At 37.2% G+C, this 16,630-nt stretch overlaps 1 protein-coding gene across 5 annotated transcripts in view; it reads right to left on the bottom strand.

The window, feature by feature from the left end:
• The window catches only part of BMPR1B (bone morphogenetic protein receptor type 1B), a 351,002-nt gene that overhangs the window by 195,261 nt on the left and 139,111 nt on the right, over window positions 1-16,630 (bottom strand). For 4 of the 5 annotated variants that reach the window (XM_045820362.1, XM_045820361.1, XM_045820363.1 and 1 more), the window contains exon 2: window positions 3,957-4,065. The exons of the other annotated variant lie outside the window; for it this stretch is intronic. The gene's annotated coding sequence lies outside the window, so the exon portion shown is untranslated. The remainder of the gene's footprint in view (window positions 1-3,956; window positions 4,066-16,630) is intronic. 5 annotated transcript variants of the gene reach the window in all.

Below are 16,630 nucleotides of genomic sequence, written 5' to 3'. Positions count from 1 at the left end.
ACAATTCTTGTCCTGTTATTTCATAAATGTTTGATTTTTACATCATCATCATAATACCACAAATGCATTAGTATTGTTGGCCCAGTTCCTAGACCAAAAAAAAATAATAATAAAAAGTGGGGAGGGAGTAGTATCAGATTAACTTGTAAACAGTATCTGATTCAAGACAAACAATTCACGTTAAAGCATTGACCACACTAACTAGGATACTGTTCAAATTCACCAGGTACTTTCATGAATGTTGGCTCCCTTCAGTTGTGGCAGAGGTGTCCTAAAACGACTTTTGCTTTAAAATGTCTCAAACCAGAACAAGAAAGACATGTTCCTTGGCAGTATCTGGAAAAAGTTACACCAACCAATGAAAATCAGAAAACAGAAAACCTGAAAACCTGTAAAATAACAACTGAAATGTTTTGCCACATATAATAAAATTGTATTAGTGATATACCACCTCCACCTGATTGCTTTTATCAAGGATTTATGAGAAAATAAGAAAGCTATGGCTAGATATTAAATGTTACTTATGAGTGTCCTTTGGACCTGACTTTAAATAACAAAGTTCATGAATTTTACAAACTTGACAAAAATCAAGAAAAACTCATACTGCATTTGTCTAGGAAAATTTCCAAATATGCAAGTACAATAGGCACTGAAGCCCACTTTCAAATTATAACTTTAAAATTTTCATGACAACCTAATAATATCACAGACCACCATCTTGTCAAGAACTATTAATTTCATGTTAAAGAGTTTAGTTATTACCCTAGTATTGAACTCATAGTATTGGATTACCCCTTAATTATAGAAGCTGTGAAATTAATTCTAGAGCAAAGAAGAAATGTGGGGAAAATTTAAATTGGTAGTTATAGTTCTTTTTTGGCTCACATACAGAATTCTTTTAAGAATCCATCACTTTAAGCATCTGGTTCCATCATCAATTTCCTTAATCATTTGTTGAAAGTTGGTGATTCCCAATTTAGGACGTCAGAGCCCTAAATTTTTTATTTTTTACTTCTCAAATGGTAGAGAGGACACAGTGATTAAACATTCAGATTATAGAATCAGATTGTCTGGGGTCTTGGGCAAAGCTCAAAAACCTCTCTTTGCCCTAGTTTCCCTTCCAAATAGGGTTGTCATAGAAATAGAGTATTGTGAAAATTATAATGTGCTTTTAAAGTGGGTTTGGTATGTGGCAGATGTAACTATTAATCTAGTTAGTTTCTGTCATGCTACAGAATCCACAGTATCTTGAAGCTACTACTATCTCCCCATGTTTGCAAAGCTTGAACATGCTGCAGTCCTAAATTCTGGGGACCAAAAAGGAACTTTGAAAAGGAAAAAGGACTCATGCACATGGACAACAGTGTGGTGAGTGCAAGGAGTAGGAGGGTATAAGGGGGATAAATGGTAATGGAAAAAAATACAATAAAATTTTTTTTAAATCTAAGTAATTTGGACTGAGATGGAGTATAAGTACTTATTTCTATTTCTCCCATTAGTACAGCTAAAACTTCTGGACACTGCATACAAAACATACACAAGGAGACTATGGGAAGTGCAAAAGAGATGACAAGCTCAGGCCCATGGGATCTGATGCGAACAACAGGGTTATAAGTTTCCTAAATTTTCCTTCTGCCTCACATATCCTTGACTGAGTCAGCATTATGTTCAAGGCACCCTGGGAACTAATATGTAAATGAGAAAGGTACAGTTGCATATTGTGGCTACAGATTTCAGCCTTTGTATACTTAATTCATTGCTCTGTTTGTGAACTTTCTGCTCACTCCAACTGGTTTTCTCCTTTTTGACTCCCATGAAAACAGTTTCTTTTTCATGGGAATCATGCCCAATTCAATATAAACTCTTCTCACTGTTCAACTGCAAGCATGACTCTGGCTTGTTTTGTTTTATTTCTGGTTTTCTTTTCACTTTCCCCACAAGGGTGAACAGTGTTGCAGTTATAACATCTTGAATCCCAATAAATACTGTTTACAACTACTGTTTAAAGCCCAAAGACAAGTCTTACCTTACTGTCACTACAAGATTCTTCTAATTGTCCATCATTCCACTTCCTACTTATGCATATGGGACTTAATTATTCAGAATATAATTATTCTTAATTATACAGATTTCACTGTATATGGATTCATCTCTTTCCAACATCTACTCAGAATCAACCTCACCTTCTATTCATTGTTCTAATTTTTCCTGCTTGATTTTTGGCCATTTACAGATAAAAATGATCAATGTTGCCTGTATGATAAGCCTGTATCTAAGACTTAGTAAGGTATACTCCCTCACTATTCCATTAAATTCTTATCTAGCTCATGAAGCCTCTGTCACACTTAAACTTGACCTTTGCTCTTCCTTCACTGACACATGCAGGTATGTGTGTATCTATATGAGTGTATATGTATGTGTATCTACTAAACTTTTAAGATATAAATAATTCATTTGTATACTATGCTTTATCTTGTGTTCCCTAATTATTTCATGTGTTTAAGTCTTGTCCACCAAATAAAATCACAACCTTATTGAGCAGAGGAAGTAAAACATACTTAGATTTTTCCTTCCACTATAAATATCATGGTGCTAAACACAAAATAGGTATTAATTTACTCATTCAGCTCCTGACAATTGAATCCCTACCAGGTAGCATGCTGAGGGCTAGGGATGAAGAGGGAAACAGAAGGCGGTGTCTCCCCATGAAGAGTTTCCTGAGGACTGTAAGGGGGCCACGGGAACACTTCACGGTGCGCATGGACAATTAAATCAGCGGTGTATTCAAGGCTTATGGGAGGAGAGAACAGAAGCACCTACCTCTGCCAAGGGAAAAATCAAAGAAAAATAATTAAACCTTAAGTAGAATCATGAAGGATACATAAAAATTTCCCAAGTAAACAAGAGGTAGAAATGGCATTCAGGAAACAGGGAACAGGAAGTGCAAATGAACAGAACCACGAATAAATGAGCAAGCAGCGGAACTGAGAAACTATTCATAGGCTGTGAGTACAGGGGTAGAAAGGGTATTGACAAGATTAGAATGGCAGGCAAAGATCTGATGAAGCTGAAAGGCCCTATACACCACAGGTCGTAATCTTGGAGGCATCTAAGGTCACTGAAAATAGAGTGGTAAGATCAGACATACCCTCAGCTGACAAGATGGGAGACAGTTTGGAAAGGGGGAAAATGAACAGATGTTTGGAAGCTATTTTAGAGCATAACTGAGAAATGATAAAGATCTGATCTAAGAGATGTAGGAATGGAATCATGATAATCGGAAGCATGGATGTAGACGAACACAATCAAACTGAGTGAGTAGAGAGAAGAGGCAAAGAAAGGGCTCTGAGCAACATCAACATTTAACATGAATCTTTACTGAAAGTCAGATCCAGGCTTAGTTCGAGAATAAATTAAATTTTTTTTCTATCTTTAAAACCCCGGTTCCCAATGTATAAACAAGAAGAAACAGGTCAAGAATAATATTTTAAAGTCTAAACTGGAAGCTGTGTTTATCTAGCTACTGATCTCGGACTGTCTTTCAAACACTAAGTGTTCCCAGGTAACAAAATTCCATCCCTCCTGCCCACCCCCAACCTGTCAAAGCGAAGGCTGCCAACATGCCTGTTCATCAGGTTTTCTTTTGAAAATGGGCACAAACAAAATTCACTTGAAGGCAGTAAATAAAGTCTATAATCACTCTCTCCGTTTGGCCTCTACGCCACCTGACATCTTGCCTTCACGAGTACCACCCTTTTCTCCCAACCCCCCACGAGAATTCAAATGGCTGAGTTAACACCTTAACTAGCTTTTATGTGATCTAGTTAGACTTATGGTGAGCTGCCTCAATATACGTTAACACACAAAATCATTTTATGGTTTTTCCCTAATACCAGTGATTTAATTTCCACGAGGTGTACCATCATGGCAAATCAGACTTGATTCAGAATACCAACCAGATAAATATGCTGCAGATATTTGTGGCACACGATGCTCTTGATGATTCAGACAAGGTACATCCAACTCTGTCGTCAGACAGAGTCACTCTCTTGACCACGCTGAAACCTGTAAAACAAAAGAAACAATAAATAAATACAAAAAAATTCAATGCAAGGCTCATATTACATTTTAATAAAAACAAAAAAAATACACACAAAACCTAAATCTTTCACTCTGCTACTGGAAGTAACATAGCTTTAGAAAGATAAGGCAACTTCTCTTTAAATCATGAGCCAATACTTATTTCGTGCACCGTGCCAACATCCTCTGAGCATCCTCTATGTCGACGCACTGTGCCTGTTCTGAGAAGCATATGAAATCTTGCACAGGCCTTCAAGTGAAGCGGCTGCCAGTAACTGAATGAGAACAGCACCTACCCGAAGGCCTCTCTCTCATCATCTAGTTCTCAGCTCTAACGTAGCTTCCAAGAACGCTATTCCCTAAACACTTTGGCTAATAAGACATCTCACTGAATTCCAGTCACTTTTCTCTCCCTTTGCCCTGTTTCATTTGTGTGTAACAAGCAGCTTTGTCTTGAGTTGTATCATTACTCTTCATTACTCCTTGTCCACAGGACATATGTCCCAAGAACCCTCAGTGGATGCCATAGAATACATATAATATACTATGGTTTTTTTATACAAACATACCCATGATAATGTTAAATTTACCAATTGGGCACAGTTAAGGGAATAACAACCATAACTAGTAATAAAATAGAACAACTATAGCAGTACACCAGGATAAAAGTTATATGAATGTAGTCTCTCTGATAACTCGGATGGCTACTTCTGATGAATGGGTGGGCAGTGTACACAGCACAAATACCCTGGGGCAAGAAATGGTTCACCTCCCAGGAGGGCCATTCTGGGACAGCAAGATATTTCCTCACAACACTCAGAACAGTGCGCAATTCAAAATGATAAATTATTTATTTCTAGTATTTTCCATTTAATATTTTTAAATTGCAGTTGACTGCAGACAAGTGAAATCAGGGAAAGCGAAATCTCAAACAAGGATAACTACTGCGCTTTGTGCAACTCCACAGCTGGACTCCGAGACTCAGTGGGGCTGGGCCCACCAGCCAGCCTCATGCGCCGCTTCATCTGCAGAGCCTGCCCTCGCACAGTGGGCATCGGGTGGTCTCTCAAGCGCTTCCAAATGAGCAAACGACCCAAACGTCAAAACTCTGTTCTAAATAAAACCCTAACAGGAAAGCATTTATGTAGTTGCGAGTTCACAAGATCCAGAAAGATGTATAACCCACACACTGACAAGCTTATATGAATAGATTTATTCAATTCAGCTTCTGTCCAGTGCCATGAATTCAGTGGCAGTGAAATGTTAACTGCCCTTGAAGTACATTTAAACTGTCTTCAAAATGAAGGAGAAACAAGAAAAGGAATATAAGAGGAAATAAAACTAATCTTCGTACTGAAAGAAACATGAATACCACTGTCAGGAATTCATAACGCAAACACTTTTTAAAATGTCATTCAAGTTTCAAGTTCCTATTTTTTCCTAAGAGTTACTGTGGTCATGAGAACATGCTGCATTAGGGTAGGTAATACAGAAACTGTGGTAGTCTATATAATTAGGCTCCTCTGGAGGTCAGCTGCATGTTCAGATCAAATAATGTGAGGGTTCTGTTTAGTACTGCTATAAAATGGAAAAGAAGAAAACTCAAACAAAAAGGCACACAGAATCTTGCAGTATCGTACTTTCAAAACATGTGATGGAATAAAGTTCCATTTTCAAAATCTATTTTCTTAAAGAACCCAGTATTAATTGCATGTTGATGTATAAAGCACACAAAGTTGCATTTCTCCACTTTGGATACCAGACTCTCAGTTCCTTAAGTATAGCCCATTGTATGAAATTCCCAGGTCAGGGGTGCAGTAGACAAATTAATTAGTCTATTAAGTCTCAGTCGTATCCTGGCACTGATGTTTAGGTTAGCACCTTCAGCAACAAGTTTCTAATGCTTAACTATGCTGCCATTTGTTCCTCAGAGAAATTAGGAATGAAGGGAAAAAAAGAAAACACGGCTGGGAAAAGTTCCCACTGACCTAAAAGCCGAAACATGCACGTGAGTCAGGGGTGGGTCGGTGTATTCATAAAAAGGAGAAAAACTCCAGTTGATTAGTTCTTGCTATTTTAAGTGATTAGGAGAAAAATAAATGGCTTCATATCTAAGGGAAATTTAAATAGCATTTAACACTCTACAAAATCAAACTTAAAAAAGATGATAATTTGCTATGACTTAGCACTAGAGAGAAACCAATGATCTCATATGACGAATCTCTGAAGCACTTCATGGGAAGATTAAACACTTTTGACTAAATATTTGTGGATGCTACAAATGACTGCAGTGAACCAAATCGCCTATTTGAAAAAACAGACATGTGAGAATGTGTGTGCATGCACATACTCGCACACACATGCCCACACACACCCCCACACAGAGAGAAGAGAGAGGGAGGGGAGGGGGAGAACTGTGGCTTATCTTTTATCTTACAGGCATTAGTTACTGCAGGGTGTTTCTAAAAGAACCACATACCGTTCACAGTTCAAAATTCAATAAAAGCAAAATTTGTTGATTATCATACAAAACAACAGAATACCTACACACTGGGTAGGGATTTTCTCTTTAAAATTTTCCTGTACTTTTGTTCAGGGAGTCATGATACAGTGAAACGCTTTCTTAGCATCAATGGCCCAGAAGAGTGTAGAGATTGGTAGGCTCTAATAGTTGTTTTGTGCGTAAGAATCAGGTGTTGAGGTTATCTCAAGAACAGTAATGAGAAATGACTAACTCAGTGTACAATGACACTGTTGTAACAGATATCTGGTACATATTAGGCAATCGCACCATGTTACAACCTTGATACACCCACACTAAAGTCATGTTCAAGTCCAGGCCATTTAAACTCCATCCAGAATGCTGGGCACTGACAAGGCAACCACAGTAATTATGTCTTACATTTTCTCCTGAATATCCTATTGTTTGGGCTCTATAAAAGCTTAAGGTCATCTGATTTTCCCCAAATGCAGTGCCATTAAATTGAGGATTATTAAAATTCTATTACATTTACTGGACTTTTTCTTCAGGAAATAATCCAATACACTGAAATAGAAAAAAATTAGAAAGAGATAAAATGATAATTTAATATGCCTTTAATAGCTAAAAACTAAAGCACTGTGCATGTCCAACAATAAGGAGATAGTTAAATAAATGCTCGTATAGTAGAGTATCAAGAAATCATTAAAAATCATGCTTTCAAAGAATAACTAATGGGATAGAAAATCTAGGGGCTGTGGTAGGCACAGAATGAAGAATTGTTAAATAAACTAAAATACAGCTTACAAAACCATATGCGTGTTTGATTCAAATTTTAATACATTTACATTATATAAAAATGTACTATATAATATGCACACTCATACCAAAAAAAGAAAAAAGACACCAAAATATACAGAGGTTTCCTTTAAGCAGAACTAAACACAATTTAGATTATAAACACATAGCTTTTACAGTTAGAAATGAAGTGACTGTAGCTATGACAGTACTGTGAGTCCAGTGATGCTCCTTGTGAATCAGAACCTTCTGAGTGACATACTTAACCACTTGCGTTGACCCCCAACTCTAGCTCAGTCCAGCAAATGGGATAACCTCCAATACTATCTTTGCCCCAGTTATGATTAACTCCTATTCTTAAACTGTTTCCTCTTAATATGTGCATTAATAAAATGACCACTTACCTGAGAAATACGTTGTACAAATACACAGTATTTCTTGATCTATGGCCCTGGAATTTCTCCTCTGAGGCCAAAACAAGGATGTGTGTGCGTGGATGTATTTGACAAACTCATCTACTGGTGATAAACTACCCTAAACCTTCTTTAATATGGCAATGGACATTTTACTATCTTTGCTGCAAAGAATTCCATCCTTCTGATTGACAGTTAAAATTTTCCCAAAAAATCTAATTTGAAAGTGAGTTTTTAAAATTGCATTTTGAATCAACACTACCAACTTTTTAAGTGTTTAAAAAGATACAGTTACTCCCCAGATTCTGCTTCTAAGATATAAATTATTTCTTAAGGAATGACACATATAATTTTTCCAATTCTACAAGAAGAGAAATCCAAATTTCCTTTTCTCTGATACATTTTTTATTTTTACCATTGACACTATTACAGATGTCTCCATTCCCCACCCTTTGCCCACCTCCTCCCAGCCCCCGACCCCCTTCCATGTGGCCATCACCACACTGTTAGCTGTGTCCACGGGCCATGCACATATGTTCTTTGGTTAATCCCTTCACCTTCTTTCATCCAGTCCCCCTCCTCTCTCCCCCGTGACAGCTGTCTGTTCCATGTATCCATGATTCTGCTTCTATTTTGTTCATCAGTTTATTTTGTTCATTAGATTCCACATACAAGTGAGATCATATGGTATTTGTCTTTCTCTATGACACAAATTATTTTATAGGCAAAGTCTATTCCAACCTATCTCTTACAGACAATGTTTTTGTACCATCGTCTGTGTCCCTTACGAGCATCTCTATGTGTAGTTTTCTTTCCATCACTATGAAATTAAAACAAATAGCACTTCTTTGTGCTATCTTTCTGTGATTACTATGGCAGTGACCTGAATTTTATACCTAAGTTAACCCTATTTGGGGTGGGAGAGAGAAGTATGGGACCAAAATAATAAAATAAATTAGGGCAATGGTCAGCACCTTTAAATATTTACTTTTTCCCTTGGAACAGCCTTTGGCCCAAATCTGTAAAACTCTGACCTGACCCTTCAGCTTCCATGTGTGGAAGTCTCAGCATTATGTTGTGAACACTGTGACAATGGCAAAATCAGCCCCCCTTCCCCCTGCTCTTAAGAAGCATTAAAATTCTATTTTTCACCATCCCCTGAATTTCCACCTGCCATGCTCCCCAAACACAGTCAGGCCCTGGTCCAAAGGTTCTAGTGACCAGACCACAGAAATACCATGTGGTGAGTGAAAGTCTCTGATGGAAAACAAATGAGGCAGGACACCTTGATGGCCTTGAACTTTTAAACATACAGCTCCCCACAATGTCACTGAAGGGACTCGTGGAAAGGGTACTTAGTGAAAGAAAAGTTGTATATTTTCTATATTTGTGGGTTTCCCCATTGTCAACAAGATGATTTCATTGAATATTTTCATTAAGTGAACCAATGGTTTTCAAACTATTTTAGAAGTCCTTTTCTTCCCCTCTTATATCTTTTTTTAAAAAAAACAAACCTCCAATAGACAACATCAAAACAGCTCATCTGATGGTCTGACTGAAGAGGGGTACATGCAAGGAAGGGCCACAGAGCTCCAGCAACAACCTGCCCACCTGCTCCTCAGCTTCCTCACAGGCTCCTTTACGCCCTCAGAATTCCAGGGCCCCAGGATCGTGATCAGAAAACCAACTGAAGAGATCCTGGCCTGGGAATCTGAGTTAGTATTCAGTGTTGACTATTCGAAGGAACATAAAAGTCCACGACACACGGTCATATACAGCTTTACAAATCAGAAAGGTCGGTAATTTTTTCAGCACAATTCTGCCCCATTATTAAATGAGGAAAACTATGTCACAATGGCATCTTTAAATCTGGGAGTTTATCAAACAGGCCAAAGTTCTTCCAAATACATTATGCCCTCTTAAATGCTTTCGACAGAGAAAAAAAGAACTATATTTCTTGTAATTAGTGAATTAATTATAAAGCACATAGTCATAGGCCAGAATCATGTAAAATCTTATTAGGTAATAGAAATTATTGCAGCAGTTTCAGAAAGGAAAAGAAAAATAAGCAATGATCCCCATGCCTCCTACCTGACCACATAAACATCCATAAATTTAAGACACCCTGACTCACATTTGCTCACTTCTCCTAAAACTGATCCAAAAAAAAAAGACAGGTAACATTTTAAAGAGTCAATAAAAAGGTTTTCTAAGTATTCTGAACACCTTAAGTGTTACAGTAATACCTCCTTTCTAAGAAACATGGTTCCATGCCCTGAACATTGGTGTCATTTATTATTATCTATCTTCCAGAGACATTCTCCTGAGATTTTAGCATGTAATCATTTCCTACTTGAAAACATGAGTTTCAATAGCTTATACCACACTCTATCACAATTGTTTGTTGATGTTTTTTTAAATTATTAATCCTTACAGATCTCACTAGGCTGTGAGCTACTTCAGAACAGAATATAGGTTTTATTAGTTTTAGTTTAGTTATCCATTAATTTATTTAATATTCCTATTATATAGTTACTGGCCTTGTGTTAAATACTTTACAAGTAATTAGTATATATGCAAAAACTTCATGATCCTGATCCATAAATACTAAAAGTATTTACTAAAAGTATAACAAAGAACTTATTGCAATACATTGTCTCAGAATTCAAGACAGTATGCCACAGGAGCACACAGGACAGAGAGCTCACTGGAGAAGCAGGGAACTGGGCGGAACTGAGTCCCAGCAGAAGCTTCAGCTGGGTGCTGAAGACCACTGGGAGCCAGCCACAGAACCTGTGACGAAATACCAGATCCGAAGGCTTAAGCTGTACCTTGTATTCAAGAATCTCATGTGCCACACTGAGTATTTTGCATTTTATTCTGAGGAACTCATTTAAGAATTAGTTTTAATAAAGTCACTTTGACTATAAAACAGATACTAGAATGGAAGGAGTGAAACTGGCTGTGGGGAGACCAGTCAAAAAACGATTCACCATGAGAAATGGTGGAGTCCCAAACTAAGGCTGTAGCAATCAAAACAGAGACTGGTGGTCATTCTGGAGAAGTATTAAGGAAATAAAACAGGAAGGATATAAAAACTTGAAGAGATAGATAGCAGTCAAGATACTGTGGCCAATTCCTAGGTTTCTGGTTTTGGCTGCAGGGAGAATAATAGTGCAGTTTACCAACACAGAGGACACAGGAAGAGAAGCGAATCAGTGGGGGAAGGGAAGGAAGATGACTTTAGTTTGGGACATGGGGCATGTCAAACTTGAAATTCCCGTTGACATTCCAAGTGAAGATGTGTAGAAATTGTATGGAAGGGTCTGTTCTGTGAGGGAGAAACCTGTTCTAGGATTAAAGATATAAGAGCCATCAGCAGTGAGTACTGATAAATGAAGTCATCATGAAAGTGGAATGAGCCTGGAAAGGGCCAGGCAAGAAAGCCTCAGACTGAACTCATGAGAGCACCTACAGGGGGCGAATGAGGTGGGGAAGGCCGCAAAGGAAACAGAGAAGCATCAGCACAGGCGGTAAGTAAGGAGTGGGTCAGGAGAGGACAGAGAATAGTTCTGAGAAGGGAACAGCTAAGTGTCAAATGATCCTGACATAGCAAAAGGACTAAAAAGAAGTCAGTGGATTTTACAACAGAAGAGGTAACTCATGACCTTTGCAAAAATAGTTTCAGCAGTGAGATGAATACAGAAGAGATCCAAAAGTTGTCAAGGAGCAAATATGATGTGAGAACAGAGAGAAAAGAGTTCTAGTATAACTACCGGCACATATTAAAGGTTCCTACTATTTCCTTTGAAAATTAAATTATCAGGTGACATTGGTTAATAAAATTATATAGGTTTCAAGTGCACAAACCTATAATACATCATCTATCTATTGTATTGTATATTTACCACCCAAAGTCAATTCTCCTTCGGTCACCTTATCTTTGACCCCTCTACCACTCACTGTTTCCCCAGCCTTCTTTCCTCTGGTAACCACCACACTATCATTGTGTCTATGAGTTTTATTTGCTTGTCTTCTTTGATCGTTTATCACTTTCAGTCTTATATCCTACATATGAGTGAGATCATATGATTCTTGACTTTTTCCATCTAATTTATCTTGCTTAGCACAATATTCTCAAGACCCATTTATCCATAAAGATATATGTACCCCTATGTTCACTGTGGTACTATTCACAGTGACCAAGACATGGAGACAAGCAAAGCGTCCCTTGACAGAAAACTGGATAAAGAAGATGTGGTACATACACTGGTGTACAATAGAATGCCAATCAGCCATAAAATGAAATTCAGCTATTTGCAACAACATGGATGGATCTTGAGAAAACCAACTCTTTCTATCTTACATTTCTCTACTTAATGTCACCCTACCCAAGTTTGAAAAATGCACCACAACCCACCGAAGCATTACCAAACAAATGTTTATCACAGCTACAACTATAAGTGGGAAATAAGAGAAGTGCCTTGGGACACTCATTGTATTAAGCACTTAGGATTCTTTAAACCATTATTATCTTAGCCAAGTTTCAAGTTCCTCAGCCTAAAGAAGCTAAAATTGTTAGGAGGTGTTGCTTTGGTTTGGTTTTAAATATATGTGCCACATATATCTATGCCACAGATCATTTCATTTGTTTTTTTAAGTAAATCTTTTTTTTTTAAGAAGTCATGTACTTTTCTTTTTTTTTCTTTTTTTTTAATATTTTATTTATTTATTTTTTTTAGAGAGGGAAGGGAGGGCGATAGAGAGAGAGAGAGAGAGAAACATCGATGTGCGGTTGCTGGGGTTTATGGCCTGCAACCCAGGAATGTACCCTGGCTGGGAATCGAACCTGGGACACTTTGGTTCCCAGCCCGCGCTCAATCCACTGAGCTACGCCAGCCAGGGCTTAAGTAAATCTTAAGGTAATCAATAAAATCACTTTAGCCATATCTAAAATATTTAAAATATTTAGATATTTAAAAAATTTAGATATTTAAAATATCTAAAATATTTCGAAAATATGTCAAGTTAAAACTTACAAAATACAAATGTAACATCACACTAAATTATGTCATGGATTTTGTGTGACTTAGTAAAATCACCTCAAGTCATTGTTTGATTGACTACTATTAAATATTAATTGCAGTATAGGAGCAATTTATTATGAATTCACCTGTCTTCTTTTATCACCCATTAAATAGCACATTGAACTCTAGGAGCTTATAAGTACTAAAGAATTGCATTCTATCATTTGTAAAGAACACTGGTACATAAAAGTGCTTAAAAGGATAAAATACCTTATTGTAAAATATCGGATATGGACCAAAGACCAAAAGGCAAAGGGAGGACCCTGTGTTACCTGTCATCTCAAACAGATTTCGATAACTAAGACAAAAAGTCAGTAGTTCCAGCCAGCTGTCTGGGACTACTTAATGTGCCTGACCAAATAGTATTTTCCTCTTTTCTTAATACAAGACTTCTAGAAAAAAATTCAAGTCTTTGACTACATTTGCATGACATTACAGGAACAGGTGCACACCCAGTGTTGTCTGAGAAGAACCAATCAGAGATTAGATGAGATCTCCACTCTGAACTGTTTCTAGTTTACCAAGATGACAATGGAGCTGGTCTGCCATCACGCACAGTAATACAGGTTTTTTCCTATATCTCCAAGCCTGAGAAATTTATAAAAGAAGTTCATATGTCAATGAGGATGATTTGTAGATACTAACATTTAAAAAACAAACACATTTAATCATAAGATGAGACATTTTCTGTCTAGAATGATAGGGGATCTATTTTACTTACTTCCTGTATTTTCTTTCCAGAAACTTCATTCTTCTGATTCCCCCAATTTCTGTTAATAAAATAACCAAAATTCCAGAGACACACAGCCTCAAAACTTAGGAGTTTTCTTAACACGTCTCCCTCATCCTTCATATCCAAGGAATTGCCAAAACACAATGGATTCCACACACTCAACCTGCCAGGAATTTGTCTCTTTCTTTCCACTTCGTCTGCAATGCAGTCAGGCCCTTTACTCTTTGAGTGACTTCCGAATGCATTCCAGCTCTTCCTAAGCAGTTTCGACTGCTCTCCATTAAGCCCAGTTCCAAGTTACTGCTTTTCAAGCCTTGGGCGATTCCCCTCTGCCTAGCAAAGTACGTGAACACTCCTGGAACTGGCACTTAAGACACAATTACATGCCAGTTTTCTTCATGAACAGCCTATTTAAGGCTTAATAATCTGAAACTCCCAGTCTTTACACATGCCCCTTCTGCCAACGGAATGCTCTCCCCCCATCTCCTCTCACCAGAAAAGTTGTTTAATGCTTCAAAATGAATCTCAAACGTCGGTTCTTCCCTAACGATTTTATTTTCCCCATCTGCCTCCAACCCTGTCCATCTACGAGCCCTCCCAGAGTGCCTGCGCCGTGCATGCTTCCTACACATGTCTTCAGTTGTGTCTCTGCTTTCCCTTTGGCCACTAGGAACCCACCCTCTCCATGGGGACAGGAGACATGCCACAGATACTTCTCATCTCAAGACACTCAGGCATCTGGTCATGATAATGCTATCAGAACTGGCTGGATTAAAATAGTTTAATAGAAATTTAATAGAAATACGAATGCATCGATGCAGGTTTGGAGGTAGATCAATTCATCACTGACCCACAAGGACTGAATGAACTGCTCTGTCCAATAGAGGTCCTGCTGCCCCTTGCTTGTGAACCAAGCCTGCGACTGGTGCTAGCTGCGACCAGATCATCTGAGTTTACCAGTTATTGTCGGTAAAACGTGGGGACTTTGGGTGAAAAGATTATATGCAAATAACTTCCAAGCAGAGAAAGCAAATATTAGGCCAATTTTGAAAGAGGAAATACCTTTCTTTAAAGTAACTCCTATTATTCTACCACAGGAAAACGTACCCTTTAAATAACTTTCAAAAAAAATGAAATGCTTTAAATTAAACATATTTTTAAAAAGCCGACACATAAGTTAACTTGAGGTCATCTGTTTTCTAAATTTTATCTACTAGACTTTCACCTTATGAACATGATTAAAAGGTACTATTTTAAACTATTTTTAAACTGCAGAAAGCAATGTAGCCATCACACATACACACAAACTATAAATCAATATAACACTATAGAATTCAATGAAAATAGTGACAGCTTTAAAAAATGCAACCCAATGTATAGCCAAATAACTCATGAAACTCAGCATGCATTGCTGACTTTGGACATGATCACCAAATTTAACAAGGTGTTCTTGAGACAAACAAAATAAGACAGGTCCCTGGAGCATCCATTCAAAATGGCAGATGCATCTGAACTCTAGGGCAAACTCCTCTAGGCTAATATTATGGTTGGCTTTAAATTAAAATTGTAAAGTTTAAACATTTTTAATTTAAGTAATACTTCAGAACACAGGAAAGTTCTTTGTTAAAGTCTGGCTAGCAAGCATAACAAAAAATACAGCAATATAAGACCTAAATACGATCGTGTAGTTTTTCTTCATAGATAAGACCACGAACAGTTTGATACAAAATCTGCAAAATCTGTAAAGTGTATGTTCATGAAAAAAAAAAAAACATTAAATGTCCTGCAGTGCAATTTGGAAGAGCACATCTACTTTTCATAAATAGTATTTCGCAAAATCATTCATCACTGAGTCACATATATCAAAGCTGTCATTTTTCAAAAAGTAAAAGAAATGTATGCCTTGCAGGTAATCTTCGCTACATGAAATTGGATTGCTGCAAATTACCACTCACTGAATTCTTGCAAAGTCCTGACTGCTGCCTGGCGCCGTTTGGCACAACCCAATAAATGTTATTTCCCACCAACACCTCCCGACCACCACCATCACCAACCATTCAGCTTTAAAAATCTACTTGGTTCCTTAGCTATCTTTATAAATAGATGTTAAAGTCCTTACTTTAATTTCCAAACTCTCATTAAAATTCCCCCAGAACAATGTCCAAGTCTCAAAGCACTTCTATGCTTTTCTTTACGTGTGAATGTGATATGGACTTTGAGGCATCTGCTCTAAGTTACCATTCTAACACTAGGTAAAAGATCTGTACTGAAAGATTTGTAATAAAAAATTGTAATTTTATAAAAGAAAATTAATAAACTGTAAAAGAAAAAAATTATAAAGATTTGTAATTTTGAGAAAGCAAAATCCTCAAATAATTATTTTAACTACTGACAACATTTAGAATACAGCTAGCTAAGGTTAGAAAGTCAGTATGTTATGTCTAAAAAACAGTAAAATTAACAGAATTACATTGGGACAGACTGCTTATCTTTGGTATCATTAATCTTAGCTTCTTTATTATTTCTGGGATAAAAAAGGAGAGAGTTGATCATAGATTGTAAAATTGACTAAAAGTATCTGACATTATAGCTGTTCTACATATGGTATGGGAGAAATCCACATTCCTAGCGTCTTTCTAAATAGCAGAGGGAGGTCAACAAATTTGTGATCTAACAGACATGAGTTCTACCTCTTGGAAGCAGAGAGAGAAAGTAATCCAACATATTCTTTATACAGCACAATACAAACTCTCCACTTAATAGGTGAGGAAATTGAAGTCTAAGCAGACAGGAGATTTTACTTCCTAGGAAACTAAAGTAAATTAGGAAGGTCCAGGCAAAAGTACCAAAGGCTTTGATATACCCAGCAAAATTCATTCAGTGGCAATGACTTATTCAAACTAACTTACACATAAAGGAGATTTATTGGCTCCCATAACAGCAAAGATAAGAAGTATGAGTTCAGATACAGCCTGATCCTATGATTCAAAGAAATAACCAAAGATCCAGCTCCATTTCTTTTCTCCACTGTACCATTTTA

The sequence above is a fragment of the Phyllostomus hastatus genome, unplaced genomic scaffold (genome assembly GCF_019186645.2).
Source record: "Phyllostomus hastatus isolate PE091 unplaced genomic scaffold, TTU_PhHast_1.1 phas_scaffold_39, whole genome shotgun sequence".
NCBI lineage: Eukaryota > Metazoa > Chordata > Mammalia > Chiroptera > Phyllostomidae > Phyllostomus > Phyllostomus hastatus.
Note: the sequence above shows the minus strand (reverse complement) of the source record. Positions and strands in the feature narration are given on the sequence as shown.